Raw genomic sequence first — 26,660 nt, 5'->3', positions numbered from 1 at the left:
TTAGCATGGAGACACACGAGATATCATTGTAGGGCATAATATGTGAGTGGATCAATACGTGAGATCACTTACGTCTACCAAGGATATCACAACAAAGAGCATGCATGATAACCTAGCATTGATCTTTATCCATCTTGTCATAGCATTTAGCAATAGATGCTTCGAGACGCTCTGTGACTTCCATAAATTCACTCTTTCCAACAACCTCCTCTTCTTCGACTTGGAATTTAAGATCTTGCCTTCCTGAGTCGAGATGATCACACATCTCATCGACATTATCATTGATTGAGAAATCAATGTTAGCCATGGTAATAAGGTTCTCGAAAATCATAATTCACTTGAACCAACTTCCCTTGACCACCCTTGACCAAAATGATCTAGCAAATTAATTCACTAGAATTGACTACACATAAGAAAAAATGCTTTAATTAGCATGTGGTGGCTAAACAACATTAAAATATCATGAAAACACCATCTAGAATTAATCCAAACAGAAATAAATACTAATACGAGGCACATTTGCATTAATTATATGTGAATAACCCACATCTATCTAATGTCAACATGTGAAAATTTACTTCTATAGTAAATAACCCCTGTAAAATATTAAATTCTCGAGAAAAAAAGAATTATCACGATTTTTTCCTAATTTTCTAGGGCCTCAAAATTTACTAATTTTGAACTCCACCAAATCCTATATTATGGCACTCCAAATGTAAATTTTTTGGAAAATTTGTAGCGATAAAATTCACCAAAATACAATTGGTATACAAAAAATAATAATTTCTAGGATTTATAAAATAATTTTTAGAAAATTTCATAAGTTTGGTAATTATATAAAAAAATACTCCGAGAATACCATTAATCACAAAAAAATTTAATTCCACCTGAAAATCCTCAAATCCAATTAAAATCTTTAATTTTAATGGAATTTCTAATTGTTTGGGCAAAAAAAATAGATTTTTAATTTCGCCATCTTTAATTTTAATGGAATTTCTAAAATTTTGGATTAAAAATACCCTGAGAATCCCATAGATCACGAAACTTTTTAATTCCGCCCGACAATCAAATCCAATTAAAATCTTTAATTTTAATGGAAAAAAAATTGTGAAAAAAATAGATTTTTACAAGAAATCGAGTGGTCACGCGGGCGCCCGAACAGACACGCCACATGCCAAACGACAAACTCGGATATTCCAAAAATTAGAAAACAACTTTGTCTAATTTTCCACGAATTGTCAGTAATTTAATTGTACCCCGAACGACCGAGAATACGAATGGTCAAAAATTTCGGAACTTGAATGGTAACCCCGGAATGCGGACAGCAAAGGGTCATGGAAATCGAAGAGATAAGTAACCATCAGAATTTGAATGGCTTAAAAAAAGGACCCGAAAGGCCAAAGGGTTCAAGGAATTTTTTTTTAAAAGAAAATCATGAAATGATGATTTTTTTAAAAAAACTTTACAAAGCTTTTTTTTAAAAAAAGTTTTGAAGAAATGAAGGGGGGGTGTAGGTTTCCACGGCTAGTGGAACCCCCCCACCCCCTCGACGCCGGCTGTGTGCGATCACACCCATGAGGGAGAAGGAGAAGCAAAAAGCTTCGCTTCTCTATTTCCCTTCTCCATCTCATCACCTACTTCAACTCTTCTTCTCATCTCCTTGCTCTCTTCTCTATTAATCATGGTGGTTAACCACTAATCATGATTACTTACTAATCAAACCTACCCACATAAGGGGTGTTCCCATGCGAAAGAGAAAAATTGAAGGAAATTTTCGATGGGAGAGAGAGAAATTATGCCACACACACGGGAGAGAACCCTAAGCATCAACATGCTGCCCGCACTAATTTTCAGGAGAAAATCTGTAGAAATTTGCTAACATGCTCGCGGGAAACTCGAAAAAATGTATTAAAAATGCCTATTTTAACATAAAAATCCTTTAAAATTTTTCTAAATAATTAGAAAAATTCCTAAAAATTGTAGAAATGTAGGAAATCCTTTCTACCAAAAAATACTCGCAATATCATGTGAGGTATTTTGGTTAAAAATCCATAAAATAATTACTTTAACCATAAAAATAGAGAAAAATAGTATTTCCACTCACGAAATTTCCCTACAACATTAATACATCTATCCAAGTCGAGAAGCACCACGTTCCAACCACTATATTAACATTCTCAATGCATAGGCCACCAAAACAAACCAACAAATAATATTTTTTTATTAGTAAACATTAAAATTTACTTTAAAAATGCTAAAAACTAGAATAATGAGAAAAACTAGAATAAACCCGAACGCATTCAGAATACAAACGGTCAAAAATTTTCAGAATCCCAATGGTTTTCTCGGAATACGGAAAGCCAACAGTTTTGGGAAAATGAAAAGACAAAAAAAATCAAAATGTGAAAGGTCAAAAGTTTCTGGAATATGAAAGGTCAAAAGACTTCCCAGAATTCGGAAAGCCAAAAGGTTTCCCAGGAATGCGGAAAGCCAAAGGGTTTCAAGAAGAAATTTTCAAAAAAAAATTATCTCAAATTTCATATTTTTGGCTTTTTTTGAAAAGATTTCAAAAGTTTTTTTTAAATTAAAAAAAACTCATTTAAAAAAATAAAATAAAAAAAACCAAAACTTTAATAAGCTTTTTATATAGCTTATAAACTGATTTTTTAGGGGGGGGCATTTTTTCCACCCGCCTCAGCGAACCCCCCCTGCCTGCGCAAAAAAGGAGAGGGAGAGGAGACTCCCTCTCTCCTCTCCTTCTCCATCCATTTCTCATTCTCCACCCCCTCCTTCTTTATTAACAGAGAGGAGGATTGAGCTTTAATTAATCTTTTTAATTAAACTAAGCCTAATCATAATTAAATATTAATTATGATTAATATTTAATTAAAAAACACTTTTAAGAGAAGTTCACACAAGCGGGAGGAAAATAGATGAGAAAAATCAGATTTGAGAGGCGGAGAGGGTCCCATGCACACATGCATCAACATGCTGTCCCCTACTACATTTCAACAAATAATTGGTAGAAATTTGATCGCATACCTGCGGAAAAACCCGCAAAAATGTATAAAAAATACATTTTTAACCATAAAAATGCTCAAAATATTTCTAAAAAATTAGGAAAATTTTCATAAAAATTCTAGAAACTTAGGGAATCCATTCTACCAAAAAATATCCACAATAAAATATGTGGTATTTGTGTTAAAAAAATCCATTAATGCTTATTTTAAACCACAAAAATAGGAAAAAATAGCATTAAACTCACGAAATTCCCCCGCAACGTCGATTTGTCCATTGAATAGTAGTAACACGCGTTCCAATTGCCATATTGACGATCCACGTACAAATCATCAACACAAATCAACAAAATAATATTTTTATTAGTTAATATTAAAATTTACTTCAAAAAATGCCAAAAATTGCAATAAGAAAGAAAAATCAACAACAATTAACTAGAGATTGCTCTGATACCACTGTTAAAACCCTAAGATCTCTCTAGATAATTGTTATGCATAAACATGCATAAATCAGACATAAACTCTTCCACCTGACCACCCCCGAGCCCAAGGGATGCACACATGAAATATAATGAAATAAATCATACCTTTACCTTGATGTCGCATACCATCAAGAGGTATAACTCCAATCCAATAGCATGTAGCTATAGTGTGAAATGGTAGGTGAGTAGATATGATCCTCTACACAAGAGAGCATAACATAACCTAGCCTCAAGCTATAGTGTGAAATGGTAGGTGAGTAGATATGATCCTCTACACAAGAGAGCATAACATAACCTAGCCTCAACAAGCTAACATCAAGAGACCATAGCCTTGGCCTCCCCAAGCCTCCCTTGAGTGTGCCCCATGTCCCTATTATATAGGAGGGCCCTCAAGTGACTCTTGACTCTCCATTTCCCATGTGTGGCCCTTGGATGCCTGACCCTAACCTTAACCCTTAAGGTTAGTCCTAACCCATACTCCACTAGAGCTTGTTTCCATGCTCTCATGCTCCTATGCTCTCATGCTCAAAAGCCTAATGTCCGTTCTTGCTTATAAAGACTCAACTCTACTGCTACATTATAGTAGCACATTTGCTGCCTTCTAGAACTGTTTCAATTAGTTGCTTGCGGAAGACTTACATTCATTGCTTCACGCTTCTTTATAACCTTCTGTCTCTGCGATTTTAATAGCCATCAGTATAGCCATTGTGAGCTCCCATGATTAATCTCATAGGCAACTCCTCAGTGTAAATTGTTATCTTCTTTCTGCATGCATATGACTCCATCACTTAGATGGCCGTACTCAGTTTCACCTTGAGCTTTGTATTAACTTTAGTTGCAAACCACATCCTCCACAATATCCTTTCCACCACGAGGTTCTTGTAGCCATTTACTTGGCTACCGTGTGAGTTCCTTTGAGCTCTTGTGTAGGTTGGTTTTCTTTACCTCTTCACCTCCCTTTTGAGGTCTCTGTGAGTTCTGAAATCTTCTTGTTCTATCCTTAACAAGATTTCTTCAAGGGTGCTCTCTCTGAAAGGCTTTCAAGCCTTTGGTGCAAAATCAATTATGAAAGCCTTTAGTGGTCTCCACCAAACTTCACCCACCTTTCATAAGCAAATTACCAAGCTCAACCCCTTCCGGTGAGCTCAACATGAGTTGCAGTCTCAGCCCATAACTACTTGCCCCTTGGACAAGCATGTGCACCTTCACATGCTCTTTGTCTTTTTGCGATGAAGAACCATGGGATCTTCTCATAGCATAAATTACAAACCCTCTTTAAAATTTCATGAGGCAAAACTCACAAAACCAACCTTCTTGAGACACCTTTGTCTCCTTGGCAGCTTCCTTGTTGACAAACGAAGACTCCATAGCCTTCCTACTTGCTGAAATCTTCATTTTTCGATAATGAGCAGACTTGCAAAACTCCCATTTTCAACTCTCTTGGGTAGCTTCTATGCAACCTCCTTTTTGCAAATCTCCTCTCAAACTTGAGAATGGCAGCTCCAAATCTCTCTCACATCCTCACAAATGCAAATCCAAATGATAATATGAGTGTGTATATTTTTTTTTCATAATAAGTAAAAATAATGCTTAATCAAAGAACTCATAACCAAGAAAAAACTATACATAAATATTCACCATGACCACCAAGAGCCTATCCAAACTCTGATACCATGTTAACAATCCAAAAATGGGATTGATCATGGTGAAGGATATAGATTAAGCAACATAATTAAGGTGGATTAAACCATACTAAAACCTCCATGAGAGAGAGAGGGAGATTGCACACTCAACACTCAATTCTATTGCATATCACAAATGAACCATACAATGATATAGGCCTTCTAGCCTTATCCCACTTTACACATCATCATCCATGTGGCAACTCCTTTTCCACTCTTTTGGTCAACACTCACATAGCATTCAATATTACATGTGGCATTCTTATCTTGCCACAATATCTTGCACCTCTAGGGTTCTTTCACACACTCAACCAAATAACCCATTCATTTTACATTGCACATTTCAACAAATGCTCACGCGGGAGGCACGGTGGAACTGCTTCTCAAGGAGTTGTAGAGCTTGCAGACCTCAAGGGTTACAAGTTCAGCCATTGGAAAGATCCTCATGATGATGACAGTTGCGGTTCACCAGGTAATCTTTTGTTGGATGTGTTTCAAGGAGGGTTAGGGTGAGCCATAACAATAGCATGATGGGCAATTTTGCATATTCAAGAAGTCCCCAAATTTGGTGATGAAAAGTAGATTCTAAATGTCAAACTCCGCTCACTTTTGAGCTGATTTATATAAATTTCACCATGAGCCCATTTTTGTAAAGAGAGAATGTGTACAAATTTTTAAAGGGTCCAATTTGAGTCCAAATTTTCCCTGATGTTAATTATGGATAAAAAGATAAGAAATACTAACCTTGAGTTGAAAACATGTTTAAGAGGATATATGTGAGATTGTAAATAAACAATAGATAGAAGTTACTTTTCAACACATCCAAAGTTACTTTTCAATACATCCAAAGTTTAAGCAAAAATATATATATACATGACTAGTAACAATTCTAACAATCTTGATTAATAAAATGAAAACATGAATTTAACTATTTCATGATAACTCTCTCTTATGAATCCGAATAACAAAGTTCAAGACAAACAAGTTAATGTCGAAAGACATTACTGGGGAAGGATAGGCTATATGTGATTTCTTAAGGTCATAAAGAAGGTCTCTAAAGTAAAGAGGATTTAGGGTGTGTACCATCTTTCAAGAAATTGTAATCATATGTTTGGGTTAATGAAGCTCCATGCAAACTCACATGTTCACAAGGAGGACAACATAAGAATTTTAAACACATGTTCTAGAGTCTCTAATTCACATTAGGCCGAACAAAATAAACTTGTACAAAATGTAAGGCATAATTTCATTGAAGCTTGTGTAAATACCTTTATAAGAGTCTCTCAAATTCGAGGAAAGCAACCTTTTGTTTTGAAACCGTTTAAACGAACAAGTCTAAATCTATATAGTTAGCTTAATGTCAAATGAGATGATGATGAAAGGTTTAATTTGCATTTGAAGTAGAAATAAACTTGAATAATAAATATGAAACTTGGAAATCATAAGATTGAGTCAAGAGTAACAAGGTCGCACCTTACATAGATTCGATTGCAATGATGTTCTACATTGAGAATACCTCATTGGAAATCAGAGAGAAAAATGATAAAGCAACATAAATTGATTGAAATATAATTTTCTAAACTATAAATATTCGAAACAAGGATACAAAAATAATTAAAGTAAAGATTGGATAAAACAAAATGCTACTAAGAAATTTTGCCTAGGGCCAAGGGTGCCAAGAGCCTCGTTCATACAATTTGAAGAGATGATGGGGAAAAGTATTCATAAGACAGGTAATGGCTGTTATCAAAAATTCTTGTAATAATGACGTTAGGGTTAAGGGATTTGGGTAAGCGTTATGGGTCACGATTGTGATGTCAAAATCCACCACTTTTTTTGCCGAATCCCAAGCAATTCCACGTGTTCATAAAATGAGAGGTTCCCATCCATCAAGGAAAGACCAAGAAGGAGGTTCATGGTGGTCGATGAGCGTTTCCACCAAGAGATAAACGTGTGGTCCTGATGTGTCTCTATAGCCAAAAGGAGTGGTTGGATCGAACACACTGATTGGCCATTGTTGATATAAAGTCTAAGCCAAAGTAAAAGAAGCTTCATCTCAAAGTCCTGGCAAATTAGCTTGTAAAAAAAGTGTTTTTTTTGTGGAAAATCAAGACAATATTCTCATACCTTTTAAAATATTACATATACAACTTTGACTAAATAAGAACATAATTTAACTTAAACTCTTTCTTTTGCCACTTAAATTTTAAAATATTACATATACAACTTTGACTAAATAAGAACATAATTTAACTTAAACTCTTTCTTTTGCCACTTAAATTTGAAAATTCTATACATTGCCTAGAAAAGAAAAGAAAATCCAATTCTTGATTTTCCCCCTTGATTAAAGCTTTTAATCTACTAATTTTTTTTCGTGCAATATTTTCACTCAATTAATTTCCCACAGTTGATTATGGGTTTTGAATGTCCAAGGAGCTTAGCAAATCTAAAAATAGAGCTTTGATCTCCTCAACTTGGTGATTCCATCCATACAGCTGGATTCAATAGAGGATTAAGATTCTTTAAAGTGGTTTCGGAAAGAAGAGGGGTGATTTTGATTTCTTAGAGGTGGTTTTGATTAAAGGTTGACATTTAACTATAGTTCTTGATCTCAATTTCCATCCAAGGGCTCAAAAAATTTCCATGCTTTTTTCCATGGGTTCTTGATTAAAGGTTAACATTTAACTATAGCCCTTGATCTCAATTTCCATCCAAGGGCTCAAAAAATTCCCATGCTTTTTTCCATGGGTTCTTGAAGTTTTTCACTAATCTACCCTATGGATTTTAGTGGCTTCTCCCTATTCTCCAAATCAAAGTACCCAAAGGCTCTACTAATCAAAGTACTCCAAGGCTCTAATACCACTATACCACTTACACTAGATCTTGTAATACTTATTGAAGAATAATACAAAACTCACAAATACACAAGACTAAACCATAGAATTGGAATCAAACTGATAAGATGAGAATAAATTGAAACAAAAACAAGAAAATAGAGTAGACATCACCTTGTACACAATGTTGGGTCCAATATCCCCCCAAGAAGTGTCGACATCCTTCCACTTCTTGGGTATTTATGCTTTATTCATAAAAATAGCCCACTTGCCAAAAATGGATACATGCTTATGCATGGGCTTTCCTTTTTACAAAACTAGGAGTTGCGTTAACCAAAAGCTAAGATAAATTCTTCTTATCTAAATGAAAAATACATAAAGAAGCCCAAGGGCTAATTCACATGCAACAAAATCACTAAGCCCATGCCCAAATATAACAAAAGTGGGCAGCCAACTATGATAGAGTAGATACTATAGTATGGCCAATTACCAAAAATGAGAAAGACCTTCTTGGTAATTAGTCATGCCATATCACCGCCACACATCCCAGCCACATCGGCTTACGAGCACAAAGCCCGTCAATCTCACTAGCCTACATAGGTTATCCATTCAAACACATTCACATTAGCAACACATGCTAAAGTTACATGATAGCACAAAAGCATTAAATCCAACACTTAGTTCCATCCATCCCTAATTTCATATATCCTACACATGGAATATTTGGAATCACCCAAGTGCCATGCTACAAACATAGTGATAATTAAGCATCCCTAATTAACCACAAAAGGACGGATGGACAAGTCGCGAGTGAGAGAGAGAGAGAGAGAGAGAGAGAGAGAGAGAGAGAGAGAACCAAACTTGGAACCTTGGAGCCTGCCAACCTGTAAATGCTGTGTATGACCTATGATTGGGTGGAGGGAGCAAAAAATGAAGCGTAGATGGTCTCACACATTAAAGTACCTCTCTGCGCATTAAAGTACCTCTCACACATTAAAGTACCTCTCTGCGCATACATATGAACGAAGGATGAGTACAAAGCTTTGAAGTTTTCACAAATTAGATTGACATATGATTCTAGCCAAAAAGCTATAAACATAGTCTTTTTAAAAAAACTATAAAATAGTCCCATGACCCTTTAATATATATATATATATATATATATATATACAAATCGTATAGTACGCACTTGGACAATAGTATGTACAACCTTTTCATGCTTTCACCCTTTGTATACATGTGTGTGTGTGTATCAAAATTTCTTGAAAAAGAAAGAAAGGTAGTACTTATGCATGGTTATACATTATGCATAATTTAATGCTTGCACACTTGCAAACAAGTCATGTAGAAAAGCAGCATTTCCATAACCTCATTTCCAGTGAATGACGAGATTTAACGAAAGTGCATTATCTTTATTTATGAAGGCAATATACACGTCTAGGACAAAGTTAAAAGACAACCTCGCACACCATGTTCTTTCAACATTGCCTACCCCCTTTTAAACAACAAAGAAGCTTTAAATTTTCTCACAACAAAAGTGAAGGGGCACATAATTCAAGGTTGCACTTGTGCAATGACAAGAAGTGCAATAATTCACATGGTATTTTGTTGCCCATGATTTGGAGGTTGCAGTATCCATAAATGGGCCATTTGATTTTTCAACCTAATTTCAAAATCACTAACGTGTTGTAGCAAAGAGGCAAAAATGCACTTATACTTAGGTTATAAATTTGATTAAAATAAGGTATTGAGAAGGGGCTAGTGCTGTTTCTCCATGTATTGGCCCTTATACCCTAATGATGGGGAAAGCTTCGACGTGAAAATGAAACTATCAGGCTCGCTTTTTGTTAATCCTCGTGATATAAGCTTGACCATGTCATTGCGAACAGTTCTCATGCATCATAAGTCGTTCACAGTGGAGGCCATTTCAACCCACGATTCATCAGCATATGATAACTTGTCAATGAGTTGGGCAGCGCGCATGTGTATATGGGAGCTACTCTGAGGTTGACTGACATCAAAGGCCTGCTACAGATAATGCAAATCATCGTGATCACTCGACATGGGCGAAGATTGGGAAGAAGTAATCGCTCCCTCCGCTGACGCTTACACTTCTTGGCTGCCTCATCCCCCTTACTCGTACAAGTCACCCCCTCCTCCACCTCCCTCTCCCTCGCCCCCACCTCCCTACATCTACAAATCTCCTCCGCCACCCTCTCCATCCCCTCCTCCTCCTCCTCCTCCGTATGTTTACAAGTCGCCTCCGCCACCCTCGCCGTCTCCTCCTCCTCCTTACGTTTACAAGTCCCCTCCTCCGCCACCTCCCTACGTGTACAAGTCACCACCGCCCCCATCGCCATCTCCGCCACCTCCTTACGTCTATAGCTCGCCGCCGCCTCCGTCGCCATCTCCTCCTCCCCCATACATTTACAAATCACCTCCGCCACCATCTCCCTGCCCTCCTCCTCCTTACCACTACAAGTCTCCACCACCTCCATCTCCCTCTCCGCCGCCACCATACCTCCACAAATCACCACCCCCTCCTTACGTTTACAAATCGCCCCCACCGCCTTCGCCTTCCCCCCCGCCTCCTTACGCTTACAAGTCACCACCACCTCCCTCCGCCTCCCCTCCACCCGTCTACACATACAAATCACATACTCATACACACAACACTCCCAAACTGCTGGCTAAGAGCCGCAGCTTCTGAGGACGACTGAGAGCTGCAAAGCCCTATGATGCTAGTTTACTCACTCTCCTCTCCTGACTGTTTGTTGGTTGCTATAGAAAACCGTCTCGATGCTGCGTTTGTAGAAAACATGTGGTTGTGTTTGTAGAAAACATCTGGTTGCTGCGTTTGTTGTGCTGAGTTCCACAGAAACGATGAAACCTGCTGACGTTGTGTTGGTGTGCTATATTGTCGTGTTTGAAACTGCTTGTTGACCTGAATGGCTGCGTTTGAATCACTGCCCGTATGATGTGTATTGTGCTTGTTGGACCTGTACCTTTGATTGTGCCTTCTTTTGCTTACGCTCAAAGCATTGTGCTAGAGCATTGAGACTTCCTGTAGGTCGGCCAAGAGAGCCGCCTGCTCTCACCATCAACAGCAACGGTTGCAAGAGTCGTTGAGCGTTGAGCTCCTCCTACAGGTCGGCCAAGAGAGCCACCTACTCTCACCAGCAACAGCAAGGGTGCCTGCTCGCACCAGCAACAACAATGGTTGGCGTGCTGAAAGCTTTCCATGAGCAGCTGTCTGTTTTGCGGAGATCACTAACAGTGCATTTGAACCATCCTCAATGATGGCTAAATGTGACCCAAGGCATGGGAAGTACATGGCATGTTGTCTGATGTATAGAGGCGATGAAGCCATAAACGATTAGACTGTCTTGCGTTAGCTGTGAATGATTGCACCCACTACTACCGATGACGTACTGTCCACGCTTAGTGAATAGTTTGCGTAATCTTGTGGCTACAGGAACTAAAAGAGATGCAGTAGCACAGAGTTTTTGCCCACTAATGTTGTTGCCGGACGTCTGAGTGCTGAGCCTTGAATGGCGATGATGGTGTTGTGTTAGCTCAGAGCTTCCTATGGTTGCTGTGTGCTTGATGGTTGCCTTTGTCGATGTCGGTCTGCTTGCATTGATGATGATCTACTTGCGTTGATACGCCTAGTAGCACTTGTCTCCACAACTGGCCCAACAAAGCCATCCGGCCTAACAGAGATGCAACTGTCGATGATGACGCTATGGTGTAAATGAATGAATCTGTCTATAGCTTGTTTCACTCCATTGTTGCGTCGTGAGCACTGTATGAAAAATTGCTGAAATGATGTCTGAAATCACACTTTTGCGATTGAAGTTTGAAACTGAAATGCTTGAGCTGCTGTTAGAATATTGCTAAACCTTGTAGGTGATGCTTGAGTACCTTAGTAAGCTGTTTTGTGCTCTTTTGTTTTTAGATGTTCAATTAGTAAATTTGTTTTGTAGCCCTTCCAAGAAAGGAGGGCCACTATCAAACTGTGTTATATGTATTTGATCCATGTAATAACACTAGTCCTTGAGATTTAAGAACTAATCACAAGGAACTTCACAATCTTTGCCCCCCATAATTGTTAATCGTGATCAAGCTGTCTTGTTTAGCACTAATCTTTCAAAGATTAGCACTAATTATCTACTATTTAATCTTTGCTTGGACCAAGTAAACAATAACTCTTGCTTGTACTGATTCTGAGTAATCTCTGTACTCTTGCTTGAAGTTCTTCACACTCAAGAAACCATGTATGCAAGTTAGAAGAAACTTGTGGTGTATTGGGGCGGCACAGTGGCTCACACCAATGGACTAGGTTCAATTCCTTGCAAGGTCATACTTGCAAACATAGTGTTAATCAACAAATTTTTGGATTTGTGCACTCGAAATTGTAACACTTGTATACTTTTGCATCATCAACTAGCTATCAACATGCTTTCTGTGTAATAGAACAACATGTCGACATCTTCTTGATGGCAATATGATAAAATGTTGTAAACATTGTTTTCTCAACACTTTTCTTGCTTCCTTTAGTTCTAATACATTAAGTTTCATGCTATTTTGTGTAGATTGTGCTATTCCAAGCGATTTATAATCTCTCTGTATCTTCTTTCAAATTGAAAGAAAGTATCAAGATCAGAAAGATTTGATTAAGAATCACTTAATGTTTTATATTTGTGTCAAGATTTGATTTCAGCACAATAAACTTTGCATAATTTATAAATTTCTCGGTTGTACACTATAGATTTGCACCAATCCTTGAAAATCTGTATCAACTGCACATAATCTTGATATCTGCACACTTTCTTGAAATTGTATCAAATTTATGCATAGCAAACTGTACTCTCCATAAACTCTGCAATCTAAATTCTCGATACAGTCTGTACCAATCATTGAAAATTGCAATGAAATTTTTGCAAAACTACTTCAACAACTAAGCTTCTTGTAAATATGCTCCAAGGACTCTAAGATTTCAGAAAATATGACTAAAATAGAGACTTGATGGATTAGTAATTGGAACTGTAAGCTCTCTAAGCAAGATAATGCAAGAAAATCTCTCAAGTTTGGTTACTAAAATATATGTAAATCTTAATTAAATGAAGAAAATCAAGATCAAGAAGTTCAAGAAATCAAATAGTAACTTGGATTGGGTTCAGAAATGATTAGTAAAACATTATTTGTTAATCTTTCAACCAAGAAATTAGCAAATTTGAAAATTGTGTGAAAATCAATTTTGAAAATGATTAACACTAATCATTTCTTAAGCAAGGATCTAAGCCAAGAGCTTTGATACCAATGCATGAAACTTTGGAAGTGTGGTGTGTTAGAGGAAGCTCATCATAGGGAGCAATACCTAGAGCACTCATGGGAGTTTGCACCATATCCATGGGAACACATGTTCCAAGGAGAATGGATGTCCAAATGTTATAAAGTGAGTAAAAGATCCTAGTACATGATAGTAATCTTTTATTTATACCCCCTAGAGCCCCATGTGCCCATGTGTAAATGGACCCTAACCCCATGTGCCTAGGCCCATGTGTAAATGGACCGTAACCCCATGTGCCTAGGCCCATCCCCATGTGCACCACTAGGACACTTTGTTGCAAAAGTGCATTTTGACCTTGTCCATGACCCAAAGCAATCGTTGATGCATGCTAACTCCAAAGCCCATTGGAATCCCTAACAGTCCGAATATTCTACCATTTTTACGAATAGTTTGACATCCTTGACCTAGAAGCCACTTAGGTGGATCTTGAAGAAGAGTTCTAATACCTTTTTTAATGTGATTGATGAGCAACCTTGAAGCCAGGCAGAATGTTTAGAGGCAATCTCAAAATGACTAGATGGAATGAAGGTAATTGTGTATCGTACTATTCGTGTCTTTTCCAAACTGTGGAATACATAATTGCTTTTGATCACTTCATTAGGGGAAGGTTGAGGTCTATAGGGGTCCTTTAAGCTGCCATATTATGATTTTAATGACTTTTTGTTAAAATGTTAAGTTTCTTTGACTTTAGATACCTTCTTATTCTTCATATAGCTAGAAGTTTGAATTTCAAAGTTTCCTGCCAAAATTGATTTTAAAATTGAGTGGGCAAAACCATATCATGTGACATATCTATGGAAAGAGCTCAGTGAGTAGATTCTGGATCTCTAATCTCCGACAAATTTTGAGCTCATATCTAGAAGTTATGGATGTTCGAAATTTCAAAAACTCCCCCCCCCCCCACTTTTAGGGAATGAAAAGTACAAAAAAGGCATCTTTTAGAGATTCTTTTGACCACCTTTAATCACCCAACATTTTTGTATACATGGCATCACATGATTGGCCCTTTTCCTTAATAACCTTTTAATCACATGGCATCTTAAAGGGCCCCTATAGACCTCAACCTTCCCCTAATGGGGAGACTAATCCCTCGTAGTTTTTGAGCTTGTAATGCATTCTCAACCAGCCATCCAAGAGCATCATTTGCAATAGCAACAAACAATAAAGGGGCAAGGGGGAAACCCTACCTAATAGATCTTCGTAGAGTAAAGGGGGGAGATAATTGCCCATTTACCACCACCCTAGCACTAGAATTTCCAAATAGGGTGTGAGCTTACTTTATGAATCTTGAGCCTAGAACCATGTCGTGGAGAGTGCAAGATGAAGTCCCATTCCAGTCTATCACATGCTTATGATCAAAGTCAATTTTGAAGAAGATGAAGTCCTGGCTAGAATAATCATATTGTGCTCCTTCCCAAAGAACAATAATGGCATCCACAATGTATCTTCCCTTGACAAAGCCTTTCCACCTCACTTCTAATCCAAGCATTAAGGTTATTGGTGAGATGTAAGGCAAGGGCTTTTGAAATATTTTATATGTATAAGTTGTGAGAGCATTATAATTGCAATCCAGCTGTGCTCATTTCCTCTTTAGGACCTCATTTGTGGACTAACTTAATCACACCCTCATTAATGTGGAGCGGGAGGGCTCCAAAGAAAGCGGATTCCTTCCAGGCGTGAGTTAGATGGGGGATTGGGATTTTCTTGAAGCATTTGAAAAATTCACTAGAAAGGTCATAAAGTCAAGGACTTTTGCCATTATTTAGGGAATGAATAGCCTAAATAGAACTCCACACTAACAAATTAATCAATTTTTCTTTTTTACTCATTCTAGGCTCTTATTTTTCTAATGCTGACATTATATTGCTAAATTAATCTTATTTTGAGAACCATCAAGATATAAAAAGTAATCCATTTATATTTTTTAATCATTAAGACAAAAAATCCTATGGATTCAAAATTGAGAAAAGCATAGTAAGTGTAATTTGTTGCATTTTCATGAGATTCATAGAGAAATGAATAATATAGTTTGCTTTCAACAATGAGAGGAGATATTTGCATAGTGGAGAAAAAAAATCTAGGCTAATTATATGATTGAGAGGAGACAGATTCACAGGGTGGAGAAATAAATAATAGAGGTTCATTATGATGAGAAAATAATATGGATTTACAAGGTAGAGATTTCAGGGCCTTAGATGTTGAATAATATATGTTGATTGCAATAAGAGGAGAGAAATTTGTAGGGTAGAGATTTTCAACCCCTTGCATTTAGTAATTCAAATTAGTGTAATTAAGTTTTTTTCATATATATTTATTAAATTTGAAGATAAATTTTCCTGTAGTGGAAAGCTATCTCGTAGAACACAATCTAAGAGATGTGGATCTAGCTATAATTGTTTTCTCTTTAGACATAGCAAAGTTTTCTCCCTTAGCTACTTTGCTATAACACCTGACATAGCAAAGTTTTCTCCCTTAGCTACTTTGCTATAACACTTGACATATTCAGGCTATCTATATTAATTAATTAATCAAGCTCTAACAAGCTTGATTAATTAATTAATTTTATAAAGTTCAAAATCATATGCTAATGTTAAAAGACGCGTGGACGCTAAGGTTTTGATTTTTTTGATTTTTTTTAAAAAACTCTCCATTTGCTTTGCGTAATCTCTCTCCACATGTGATTCAACAAGTTTTCGATTTTTATTAAAACAAACCATCAAATCATATGCTAACGTTAAAAATCACATAGACACCAAGCTTTCCACAGAAATTTAAACTCTCTATCTGCTTTGCATGCTCTCTCTCCATTTGATTCAGACGACCATCACATATCCACTCTCAAAGATATCATCACATACACTCTTTCTCTCTCGTGCATTGGAGGCCACATCCTCAAAATGGCCACATCATATCTCGTTTCTTTATTCTCACTTGTGGTGGTTAAGAAGGATCGAGACAAATCTAACAATTTGAAAAAAAAAATACATCCCATCTCCACACCTTAGACTCTGTCACTTGTAATCATATGCTAATGTTAAAAGATGCACGGACGCTAAGGTTTCAATTTTTTTTAAAAAAAACTATCCATCTTCTTTGCATACTCTCTCCGTCTACTTCACATAATCTCTCTCCACATGCAATTCAGAGCCAAGCTTCCGATTGTTTTTTTTTTAAACCATCAAATCATATGTTAATGTTAAAACACACACAGACGACAAAAATTTTAAACTCTCCGGCTGCTTCCTCTCACAGACAACCATCGCATGTTCACTCTCATAGACAACATTGCATACACTCTTTCTCTCTTGAAAATTGGAGGCCATAGCCTATATAGGACAGTTCTCCTCGGGAACCCATCCAACAACAAAGCATGCTAAAGGAGGCTACAACGGATGAGATGTTGGACGCATGTACAAAATTGCTTGAAAATAGACTAGAGAGTCATGGTGAGGAGAATCATACCACAACATGACGTTGAGACACAACACATGAAGAGAAGAGGAATTGCATAACATCACACATCTACCACTTTATCCTTGAGTTCAGATATCCAAATTATGCACATGCCTATCTATGTTGAACTTACAATCAATGTTTGCGTGGTCTAATGCATGACAGAGATATTCAAGTATGTATGACATGAGTATGATGTACACATTGTTGATTAAGAATACCTATTTCATCTTGGCAAGTTATTAAAGGATAAAATATCACCAGCATAGGATAATGAGATGCCAAACTCTCATTCGGAGACTAAAAGATTGTTAAGTGTGATTGGCATGGACTACAATTGTATCCATGATTGTCACAACGATTGTATGCTATCCTGACATGAATACGCACATCCCAAGGAATTTCTAAGTTTTTTTTGGGGGGGAGGTGTTGAGATATCGAGCTCATCTAGTGAGGCGGTGGACAATGATGACCCGCCTGGGGGATAGGCCCCACACTTACACCACTGGCATGGTTGGTGAGATCATGGGTGATATACGGCTAGTAGAATGACGGGCTGTGTGACAGCCATTCTAGAGAATGGCATAGTTATAGCGCCAGCTCATTTAGTTGGTTCACACTATAGAGAACCCTAGTATGTATTTGGTTGAGCACCTTTTCATATTGTGTACTCTTATCTTAGTATATGGTGTGTTGAGTGTTGAGTGAAGAAGAAGATTTTTAGCCTCTCACCTTGTGTGTTCTCTTTTAGGGTTTTGTGAGTATGTGTGTACTTGCAAGAGCTCAAGCTCTCTTCTCCCCTATATCTTTTCATGGTATCAGAGATTGGTTCATGCTAAGGGGGGCTGAGCTAAGAGAAGCATAGGAAGCAGTACGAGGGTAAGAGCTTCATCTACACCCTTGTCGGGAGCTCTACGGGAGGCACCGGCAAACGATCTCTGATTAAGGAGCTTTCTTCTCACGGGAGTAAAGCTATAGGGCAACTATACTGTCCTATTGTGTGGCGGTGATATGGCATGACTAATTACGAGGAAGGTCTTTCTCATTTTTGGTAATTGGCCATACTATAGTATCTACTCTATCATAGTTGGCTGCCCACTTTTGTTATATTTGGGCGTTGGCGTGGGCTTAGTGATTTTGTTGCATGTGAATTAGCCCTTGGGCTTCTTTATGTATTTTTCATTTAGTGGTTAGATAAAAAGAATTTATCTTAGCTTTTGATTAACGTAACTCTAGTTTTGTAAAAGAGAAAGCCCATGCATAAGCATGTATCCATTTTTGGCATGTGGGCTATTTTTATGAATAAAGCATAAATACCCAAGAAGTGGGAGGATGTCGACACTTTTTGGGTGCGATATTGGACCCAACATTGTGTATAAGGTGATGTCTACTCTATTTTCTTGTTTTTGTTTCAATTTATTCTCATCTTATTAGTTTGATTCCAATTCTATGGTTTAGTCTTGTGTATTTGTGAGTTTATTCTCATCTTATAGTTTGATTCCAATTCTATGGTTTAGTCTTGTGTATTTGTGAGTTTTGTATTATTCTTCAATAAGTATTACAAGATCTTGTGTGAGTGGTATAGTGGTATTAGAGCCTTGGGGTACTTTGATTAGTAGAGCCTTGGGGTACTTTGATTTAGAGAATAGGGAGAAGCCACTAAAATCCAAAGGGTAGATTAGTGAAAAACTTCACGAACCCATGGAAAAAAGCATGGGAATTTTTTGAGCCCTTGGATGGAAATTGAGATCAAGGGCTATAGTTAAATGTCAACCTTTAATCAAGAACCCATGGAAAAAAGCATGGAAATTTTTTGAGCCCTTGGATGGAAATTGAGATCAAGAGCTATAGTTAAATGTCAACCTTTAATCAAAACCACCTCTAAGAAATCAACATCACCCCTCTTCTTTCCGAAACCACTTTAAAGAATCTTAATCCTCTATTGAATCCAGCTGTATGGATGGAATCACCAAGTTGAGGAGATCAAAGCTCTATTTTTAGATTTGCTAAGCTCCTTGGACATTCAAAACCCATAATCAACTGTGGGAAATTAATTGAGTGAAAAGCGCATATTGCAGGAAAAAAAATAGTAGATTAAAAGCTTTAATCAAGGGAAAAAATCAAGAATTGGATTTTCTTTTCTTTTCTAGGCAATGTATAGAATTTTCAAATTTAAGTGGCAAAAGAAAGAGTTTAAGTTAAATTATGTTCTTATTTAGTCAAAGTTGAATATGTAATATTTTAAAATTTAAGTGGCAAAAGAAAGAGTTTAAGTTAAATTATGTTCTTATTTAGTCAAAGTTGTATATGTAATATTTTAAAAGGTATGAGAATATTGTCTTGATTTTCCACAAAAAAAAACACTTTTTTTACAAGCTAATTTGCGAGGACTTTGAGATGAAGCTTCTTTTACTTTGGCTCAGACTTTATATCAACAATGGCCAATCAGTGTGTTCGATCCAACCACTCCTTTTGGCTATAGAGACACATCAGGACCACACGTTTATCTCTTGGTGGAAACGCACATCGACCACCATGAACCTCCTTCTTGGTCTTTCCTTGATGGATGGGAACCTCTCATTTTATGAACGCGTGGAATTGCTTGGGATTCGGCAAAAAAAGTGGTGGATTTTGACATCACAATCGTGACCCATAATGCTTACCCAAATCCCTTAACCCTAACGTCATTATTACAAGAATTTCTGATAACAGCCATTACCTGTCTTATGAATACTTTTCCCCATCATCTCTTCAAATTGTATGAACGAGGCTCTTGGCACCCTTGGCCCTAGGCAAAATTTCTTAGTAACATTTTGTTTTATCCAATCTTTACTTTAATTATTTTTGTAACCTTTTTTCGAATATTTATAGTTTAGAAAATTATATTTCAATCAATTTATGTTGCTTTATCATTTTTCTCTCTAATTTCCAATGAGGTATTCTCAATGTAGAACATCATTGCAATCGAATCTATGTAAGGTGCGACCTTGTTACTCTTGACTCAATCTTATGATTTCCAAGTTTCATATTTATTATTCACGTTTATTTCTACTTCAAATGCAAATTAATCTTTTCATCATCATCTCATTTGACATTAAGCTAACTATATAGATTTAGACTTGTTCGTTTAAACAGTTTCAAAACAAAAGGTTGCTTTCCTCGAATTTGAGAGACTCTTATAAAGGTATTTACACAAGCTTCAATGAAATTATGCCTTACATTTTGTACAAGTTTATTTTGTTCGGCCTAATGTGAATTAGAGACTCTAGAACATGTGTTTAAAATTCTTATGTTGTCCTCCTTGTGAACATGTGAGTTTGCATGGAGCTTCATTAATCCAAACATATGATTACAATTTCTTGAAAGATGGTACACACCCTAAATCCTCTTTACTTTAGAGACCTTCTTTATGACCTTAAGAAATCACATATAGCCTATCCTTCCCCAGTAATGTCTTTCGACATTAACTTGTTTGTCTTGAACTTTGTTATTCGGATTCATAAGAGAGAGTTATCATGAAATAGTTAAATTCATGTTTTCATTTTATTAATCAAGATTGTTAGAATTGTTACTAGTCATGTATATATATATTTTTGCTTAAACTTTGGATGTATTGAAAAGTAACTTTGGATGTGTTGAAAAGTAACTTCTATCTATTATTTATTTACAATCTCACATATATCCTCTTAAACATGTTTTCAACTCAAGGTTAGTATTTCTTATCTTTTTATCCATAATTAACATCAGGGAAAATTTAGACTCAAATTGGACCCTTTAAAAATTTGTACACATTCTCTCTTTACAAAAATGGGCTCATGGTAAAATTTATATAAATCAGCTCAAAAGTGAGCGGAGTTTGACATTTAGAATCTACTTTTCATCACCAAATTTGGGGACTTCTTGAATATGCAAAATTGCCCATCATGCTATTGTTATGGCTCACCCTAACCCTCCTTGAAACACATCCAACAAAAGATTACCTGGTGAACTGCAATTGTCATCATCATGAGGATCTTTCCAATGGCTGAACTTGTAACCCTTGAGGTCTGCAAGCTCTACAACTCCTTGAGAAGCAATTCCACCGCACCTCCCGCGTGAGCATTTGTTGAAATGTGCAATGTAAAATGAATGGGTTATTTGGTTGAGTGTGTGAAAGAACCCTAGAGGTGCAAGATATTGTGGCAAGATAAGAATGCCACATGTAATATTGAATGCTGTGTGAGTGTTGACCAAAAGAGTGGAAAAGGAGTTGCCACATGTGTAAAGTGGGATAAGGCTAGAAGGCCTATATCATTGTATGGTTCATTTGTGATATGCAATAGAATTGAGTGTTGAGTGTGCAATCTCCCTCTCTCTCTCATGGAGGTTTTAGTATGGTTTAATCCACCTTAATTATGTTGCTTAATCTATATCCTTCACCATGATCAATCCCATTTTTGGATTGTTAACATGGTATCAGAGTTTAGATAGGCTCTTGGTGGTCATGGTGAATATTTATGTATAGTTTTTCTTGGTTATGAGTTCTTTGATTAAGCATTATTTTTAGTTATTATGAAAAAAAAATATACACACTCATGTTATGAGTTCTTTGATTAAGCATTATTTTTAGTTATTATGAAAAAAAAAATATACACACTCATATTATCATTTGGATTTGCATTTGTGAGGATGTGAGAGATATTTGGAGCTGCCATTCTCAAGTTTGAGAGGAGATTTGCAAAAAGGAGGTTGCATAGAGGCTACCCAAGAGAGTTGAAAATGGGAGTTTTGCAAGTCTGCTAAGTTATCGAAAAATGAAGATTTCAGCAAGTAGGAAGGCTATGGAGTCTTCGTTTGTCAACAAGGAAGCTGCCAAGGAGACAAAGGTGTCTCAAGAAGGTTGGTTTTGTGAGTTTTGCCTCATGAAATTTTAAAGAAGGGTTTCTAATTTATGCTATGAGAAGATCCCATGGTTCTTCATTGCAAAAAGACAAAGAGCATGTGAAGGTGCACATGCTTGTCCAAGGGGCAAGTAGTTATGGGCTGAGACTGCAGCTCATGTTGAGCTCACCGGAAGGGGTTGAGCTTGGTAATTTGCTTATGAAAGGTGGGTGAAGTTTGGTGGAGACCATTAAAGGCTTTCATAATTGATTTTGCACCAAAGGCTTGAAAGCCTTTCAGAGAGAGCACCCTTGAAGAAATCTTGTTAAGGATAAAACAAGAAGATTTTAGAACTCACGGAGACCTCAAAAGGGAGGTGAAGAGGTAAAGAAAACCAACCTACACAAGAGCTCAAAAATATCTCACACGGTAGCCAAGTAAATGGCTACAAGAACCTCGTGGAAAGGATATTGTGGAGGATGTGGTTTGCAACTAAAGTAGTTACATAATACAAAGCTCAAGGTGAAACTGAGTACGGCCATCTAAGTGATGGAGTCATATGCATGCAGAAAGAAGATAACAATTTACACTGAGGAGTTGCCTATGAGATTAATCATGGGAGCTCACAATGGCTATACTGATGGCTATCAAAATCGCAGAGACAGAAGGTTACAAAGAAGCGTGAAGAAACGAATGTAAGTCTTCCGCAAGCAACTAATTGAAACAGTTCTAGAAGGCAGCAAAGGTGCTACTATAATGTAGCAGTAGAGTTGAGTCTTTATAAGCAAGAACGGACATTAGGCTTGTGAGCATGAGAGCATGGGAGCATGAGAGCATGGGAACAAGCTCTAGTGGAGTATGGGTTAGGACTAACCTTAAGGGTTAAGGTTAGGGTCAGGCATCCAAGGGCCACACATGGGAAATGGAGAGTCAAGAGTCACTTGAGGGCCCTCCTATATAATAGGGACATGGGGCACACTCAAGGGAGGCTTGGGGAGGCCAAGGCTATGGTCTCTTGATGTTAGCTTGAGGCTAGGTTATGTTATGCTCTCTTGTGTAGAGGATCATATCTACTCACCTACCATTTCACACTATAGCTTGAGGCTAGGTTATGTTATGCTCTCTTGTGTAGAGGATCATATCTACTCACCTACCATTTCACACTATAGCTACATGCTATTGGATTGGAGTTATACCTCTTGATGGTATGTGACATCAAGGTAAAGGTATGATGTATTTCATTATATTTCATGTGTGCATCCCTTGGGCTCGGGGGTGGTCAGGTGGTGGAAGAGTTTATGCCTGATTTATGCATGTTTATGCATAACAATTATCTAGAGAGATCTTAGGGTTTTAACAGTGGTATCAGAGCAATCTCTAGTTAATTGTTGTTGATTTTTCTTTCTTATTGTAATTTTTGGCATTTTTTTGAAGTAAATTTTAGTATTAACTAATAAAAATGTTATTTTGTTGATTTGTGTTGATGATTTGCATGTCGATCATCAATATGGCGATTGGAACGCGTGTTACTACTATTCAATGGACAAATCGACGTTGCAGGGGAATTTCGTGAGTTTAATGCTATTTTTTCCTATTTTTGTGGTTTAAAATAAGCATTAATGGATTTTTTTAACACAAATACCACATATTTTATTGTGAATATTTTTTGGTAGAATGGATTCCCTAAGTTTCTAGAATTTTTATGAAATTTTTCCTAATTTTTTAGAAATGTTTTGAGCATTTTTATGGTTAAAAATGTATTTTTTATACATTTTTGCAGGTTTTCCGCAGGTATGCGATCAAATTTCTACCAATTATTTGTTGAAATGTAGTAGGGGACAGCATGTTGATGCATGTGTGCGTGGGACCCTCTCCGCCTCTCAAATCTGATCTTTCTCATCTATTTTTCTCCCACCGGTGTGAACTTCTCTTAAAAGGGTTCTTTAATTAAATATTAATCATAATTAATATTTAATTATGATTAGGCTTAGTTTAATTAAAAAGATTAATTAAAGCTCAATCCTCCTCTCTGTTAACAAAGAAGGAGGGGGTGGAGAATGAGAAATGGATGGAGAAGGAGAGGAGAGAGGGAGTCTCCTCTCCCTCTCCTTTTTTGCGCAGGTAGGGGGGGTTCGCTGAGGCGGGTGGAAAAAATGCCCCCCCCTAAAAAATCAGTTTATAAGCTTTATAAAAAGCTTATTAAAGTTTTGGTTTTTTTAATTTTATTTTTTCAAATGAGTTTTTTTAAATTTAAAAAAAACTTTTGAAATCTTTTCAAAAAAAGCCAAAAATATGAAATTTGAGATAAAATTTTTTTGAAAATTTCTTCTTGAAACCCTTTGGCTTTCCGCATTCCTGGGAAACCTTTTGGCTTTTCGAATTTTGGGAAGTCTTTTGACCTTTCACATTTCGATTTTTTTTGTCTTTTCATTTTCCAAAAACTGTTGGCTTTCCGTATTCCGAGAAAACCATTGGGATTCTGAAATTTTTTGACCGTTTGTATTTTGAATGCGTTCGGGTTTATTCTAGTTTTTCTCATTATTCTAGTTTTTAGCATTTTTAAAGTAAATTTTAATGTTTACTAATAAAAAAATATTATTTGTTGGTTTGTTTTGGTGGCCTATGCATTGAGAATGCTAATATAGTGGTTGGAACGTGGTGCTTCTCGACTTGGATGGATGTATCAACGTTGTAGGGAAATTTCGTGAGTGGAAATACTATTTTTCTTTATTTTTATGGTTAAAGTAAATATTTTATGGATTTTTAACCAAAATACCTCACATGATATTGCGAGTATTTTTTGGTAGAAAGGATTTCCTACATTTCTATAATTTTTAGGAATTTTTCTAATTATTTAGAAAATTTTTAAAGGATTTTTATGTTAAAATAGGCATTTTTAATGCATTTTTTCGAGTTTCCCGCGAGCATGTTAGCAAATTTCTACCGATTTTCTCCTGAAATTAGTGCGGGCAGCATGTTGATGCCTAGGGTTCTCTCCCGTGTGTGTGGCATAATTTCTCTCTCTCCCATCGAAAATTTCCTTCAATTTTTCTCTTTCGCATGGGAACACCCCTTATGTGGGTAGGTTTGATTAGTAATCATGATTAGTGGTTAACCACCATGATTAATAGAGAAGAGAGCAAGGAGATGAGAAGAAGAGTTGAAGTAGGTGATGAGATGGAGAAGGGGAATAGAGAAGCAAAGCTTTTTGCTTCTCCTTCTCCCTCATGGGTGTGATCGCACACAGCCGCCGACGTCGAGGGGGTGGGGGGGTCCCACTGGCCGTGGAAACCTACACCCCCCCCTTCATTTCTTCAAAACTTTAAAAAAAAAAGCTTTGTAAAGTTTTTTTTAAAAAATCATCATTTCATGATTTTCTTTTTAAAAGAATTCCTTGAACCCTTTGGCCTTTCGGGTCCTTTTTTTTAAGCCATTCAAATTCTGATGGTTACTTATCTCTTCGATTTCCATGACCCTTTGTTGTCCGCATTCCGGGGTAAACATTCAAGTTCTGAAATTTTTGACCATTCGTATTCTCGATCGTTCGGGGTACAATTAAATTACTGACAATTCGTGGAAAATTAGACAAAGTTGTTTTCTAATTTTTGGAATATCCGAGTTTGTCGTCTGGCATGTGGCGTGTCTGTTCGGGCGCCCGTGACCACTCGATTTCTTGTAAAAATCTTTTTTTTTCACAAAATTTTTTTCTATTAAAATTAAAGAATTTAATTGGATTTGAGGATTGTCGGGCGGAATTAAAAAATTTCGTGATCTATGGGATTCTCAGGGTATTTTTAATCCAAAATTTTAGAAATTCCATTAAAATTAAAGATGGCAGAATTAAAAATCTATTTTTTGCCCAAACAATTAGAAATTCCATTAAAATTAAAGATTTTAATTGGATTTGAGGATTTTCAGGCGGAATTAAAATTTTTTTGTGATTAATGGTATTCTCGAAGTATTTTTTATATAATTACCAAACTTATGAAATTTTCAAAAAACTATTTTATAAATCCTAGAAATTATTATTTTTTGTATACCAATTGTATTTTGGTGAATTTTATCGCTACAAATTTTCCAAAAAATTTACATTTGGAGTGCCATAAGATAGGATTTGGTGGAGTTCAAATTTAGTAAATTTTGAGGCCCTAGAAAATTAGGAAAAAATCGTGATAATTCTTTTTTTCTTGAGAATTTAATATTTTATAGGGGTTATTTAGTGTAGAAGTACATTTTCACATGTTGACATTAGATAGATGTGGGTTATTTACATATAATTAATGCAAATGTGCCTTGTATTAGTATTTATTTCTGTTTGGATTAATTCTAGATGGTGTCTTCATGATATTTTAATGTTGTTTAGCCACCACATGCTAATTAAAGCATTTTTTCTTATGTGCAGTCAATTCTAGTGAATTAATTTGCTAGATCATTTTGGTCAAGGGTGGTCAAGGGAAGTTGGTTCAAGTGAATTTTGATTTTTGAGAACCTTATTACCATGGCTCACATTGATTTCTCAATCAATGATAATGTCGATGAGATGTGTGATCATCTCGACTCAGGAAGGCAAGATCTTAAATTCCAAGTCGAAGAAGAGGAGGTTGTTGGAAAGAGTGAATTTATGGAAGTCACAGAGCATCTGGAAGCATCTATTGCTAAATGCTATGACAAGATGGATAAAGATCAATGGTTATCATGCATGCTCTTTGTTTTGTGATATCCTTGGTAGATGTAAGTGATCTCACGTATTGATCCACTCACATATTATGCCTTACAATGATATCTCGTGTGTCTCCGTGCTAAGGTTATGCCTTGCCATGGCTCAATTGTTCCCTATGTGCTCATATAATTGCGCATAGCATCTACAATGAGAAGGTAGTCATTTACAATGAGATGGTATTTCTCTTTCTAGTGATTGGGATGGAATAGATGCATGGTGCACTTCCTAGCAATAACCATGGTGGTCACCTCTATTGGCA

Source organism: Cibotium barometz, chromosome 63 (genome assembly GCF_041138505.1).
Source record: "Cibotium barometz isolate CiBa-2024 chromosome 63, ASM4113850v1, whole genome shotgun sequence".
Lineage (NCBI taxonomy): Eukaryota > Viridiplantae > Streptophyta > Polypodiopsida > Cyatheales > Cibotiaceae > Cibotium > Cibotium barometz.
This window is presented reverse-complemented; position numbering follows the sequence as displayed.